This window comes from Calidris pugnax, unplaced genomic scaffold (assembly GCF_001431845.1).
Source record: "Calidris pugnax isolate Ruff unplaced genomic scaffold, ASM143184v1 scaffold54, whole genome shotgun sequence".
In the NCBI taxonomy this organism is placed as follows: domain Eukaryota; kingdom Metazoa; phylum Chordata; class Aves; order Charadriiformes; family Scolopacidae; genus Calidris; species Calidris pugnax.
Genome location: NW_015090864.1, coordinates 4,734,951 through 4,738,310, shown reverse-complemented (window position 1 = coordinate 4,738,310; position 3,360 = coordinate 4,734,951).

Here is a 3,360-nt window from a genome sequence, read left to right as displayed (position 1 = left end):
AGAAGGTTCGACTGGTACAGGAACATGAGAAGAATTAGAACAAAGTATGTCTGCTCATTAACCCTCCTCTCATCCCTTCTATGCCTCTTTGGGCTATTAATAGCAAGGTTTGGCTAAGAGTATAATAAAGGATCAGTGATTTCAACTAGTGACCTGGTGTTGTGTTTGCTCAGTCTTAGGAGGGAAAGTGGAAGAGGGGGTGCTGAGCTCTTCTCCTTGGGATCCAGTGATAGGACAAGAGGAAATGGCCTCAAGTTGTACCAGGGGAGGTTTAGGATGGGTATTAGGAAAAATTTCTTCACCAAAAGGGTTATCAAACACGGGAACAGGCTGCCCAGGGGAGTGGTGACTCTGCCTGGTCACCGTCCCTGGTGTTTAAAAGCTGAGTGGACCTGGTGCTGAGGCACATGGTTTAGTGGTGATTTTGGCAGTGTTAGGTTAATGGTTGGACTTGATAATCCTAAAAGTGTTTTCCAACCTTAACGATCCTAGGATTTTATAATGCATGGGAAAAGTTCAGAGCTGTGCTGTGGGAGGTATAGACAGGACATTGGGAAGCATTTCTTTACCAAGAGGGTGGTCAAACACTGGAACAGGCTCCCTAGGGAGGTGGTTGATGCCCCAAGCCTGACAGTGTTTAAGAGACATTTGGACAATGTCCTTAATAACATCCTTTAACTTCTGGTCAGCCCTGAATCGGTCAGGCAGTTGGACTAGGTGGTTGTTGTAGGTCCCTTCCAAATGTTCTGTTCTATTCTATTCTATTCTATTCTATTCTATTCTATTCTATTCTGCCAGCAGAGGTTTTGCCTGCAGAACTGGGTTCTCTTTATATTCCTAAACAAACAGCTTCAATACGTCGCTGCTCATGCAGAGGGCATCCACCTCAGGTGTATTGGAAACCCATAGAGAGCACGATCCATCAAGCTTACTCTTAACTTCACTCTGTGAAGGAGGATTATCTTTTAAAAATTCATTTTCTAAGGCTTGGTGAATAGAAAAGGGCGTTTCTGGAGGGTGCTTTTCTAGGGAGGAAGCAATAAACTCAGTGTTAAACAATCCCCTGCGCTATTAGACACGTGGGAGCCCACAATCCCACCAGCTGGACCAGCCTACCTGCAGCACAGAAGATTTCCAAGCAAAAGCCGTGTTCGTTTTTATACACACAGCAGGGTCAGTCCAGGGAGGGGAGGAGGAAAAGGGGAAGATGTATGTGCACAATAAAGCAAGATTTGTCTTTGGATGAACCGCAATGCCATCTCCTAGGAATACAGGGGGAATCACAACCTCCCCTCTTTCCTTTTGCTGTCTATGAGATGAGCATCTATGAATGAAGGATTTTGATTTAGCTCTTTTTCCATTTTAAACTACCCATGTCCTATCTCCATCCCTCCCCAAGCCCTCACCCACCTAGGGCACAGCAGTATCTTTGCAAAATGCTCTTTTTTTTGGGGGGGTTGGGGGGGAAATACCCATTTCTTCTCTCCAAAAGCCACTAGAGGGCAATGGCAAACCGAAGGAATATCCCGGGGGGTTATCAGCGGCTGCTGGAGAGGGTTGGAGGGCCGAGGGTGATAACATGGCAGGCTGGCAGCCTTGCCCTCTGTCCTCTGGCAGGAGCACAGATAAGCAGTGACACACAGGAGCTGCGTTTCGCCGCCCTTATCCAGAAGCCCGATTTGCCAACAGATAAATCCTCCCTCGTTCCTGGCGAGCGCGGATGGAAACGAAACCAGCGGCGCTTTCTCCGCTGTAAACCATGGTCTTGCTGGAAAGAAAAGTGGGGAGAGGTGTTTTAAATCCCTGCAAGGAAGAGGGAGGCTTCTGTTGGCCATAAACCTTCCTTTCGGGGTGGGAAGAGGTTGTTAGAGCAGTCCTTTGGCTCAGCTGGGAATGAGCCCTTCCTCCAAGCACTTTGGTGGGATGGAGACATGTGTTACTCTGTCTCTTTGCTGAATTCACCTCTTTTTTTGTTTTCCAGACTACAATGAATAACGGGGGTTTCTAGAGAAGGTTCGACTGGTACAGGAACATGAGAAGAATTAGAACAAAGTATGTCTGCTCATTAACCCTCCTCTCATCCCTTCTATGCCTCTTTGGGCTATTAATAGCAAGGTTTGGCTAAGAGTATAATAAAGGATCAGTGATTTCAACTAGTGACCTGGTGTTGTGTTTGCTCAGTCTTAGGAGGGAAAGTGGAAGAGGGGGTGCTGAGCTCTTCTCCTTGGGATCCAGTGATAGGACAAGAGGAAATGGCCTCAAGTTGTACCAGGGGAGGTTTAGGATGGGTATTAGGAAAAATTTCTTCACCAAAAGGGTTATCAAACACGGGAACAGGCTGCCCAGGGGAGTGGTGACTCTGCCTGGTCACCGTCCCTGGTGTTTAAAAGCTGAGTGGACCTGGTGCTGAGGCACATGGTTTAGTGGTGATTTTGGCAGTGTTAGGTTAATGGTTGGACTTGATAATCCTAAAAGTGTTTTCCAACCTTAACGATCCTAGGATTTTATAATGCATGGGAAAAGTTCAGAGCTGTGCTGTGGGAGGTATAGACAGGACATTGGGAAGCATTTCTTTACCAAGAGGGTGGTCAAACACTGGAACAGGCTCCCTAGGGAGGTGGTTGATGCCCCAAGCCTGACAGTGTTTAAGAGACATTTGGACAATGTCCTTAATAACATCCTTTAACTTCTGGTCAGCCCTGAATCGGTCAGGCAGTTGGACTAGGTGGTTGTTGTAGGTCCCTTCCAAATGTTCTATTCTATTCTATTCTATTCTATTCTATTCTATTCTATTCTATTCTATTCTATTCTGCCAGCAGAGGTTTTGCCTGCAGAACTGGGTTCTCTTTATATTCCTAAACAAACAGCTTCAATACGTCGCTGCTCATGCAGAGGGCATCCACCTCAGGTGTATTGGAAACCCATAGAGAGCACGATCCATCAAGCTTACTCTTAACTTCACTCTGTGAAGGAGGATTATCTTTTAAAAATTCATTTTCTAAGGCTTGGTGAATAGAAAAGGGCATTTCTGGAGGGTGCTTTTCTAGGGAGGAAGCAATAAACTCAGTGTTAAACAATCCCCTGTGCTATTAGACACGTGGGAGCCCACAATCCCACCAGCTGGACCAGCCTACCTGCAGCACAGAAGATTTCCAAGCAAAAGCCGTGTTCGTTTTTATACACACAGCAGGGTCAGTCCAGGGAGGGGAGGAGGAAAAGGGGAAGATGTATGTGCACAATAAAGCAAGATTTGTCTTTGGATGAACCGCAATGCCATCTCCTAGGAATACAGGGGGAATCACAACCTCCCCTCTTTCCTTTTGCTGTCTATGAGATGAGCATCTATGAATGAAGGATTTT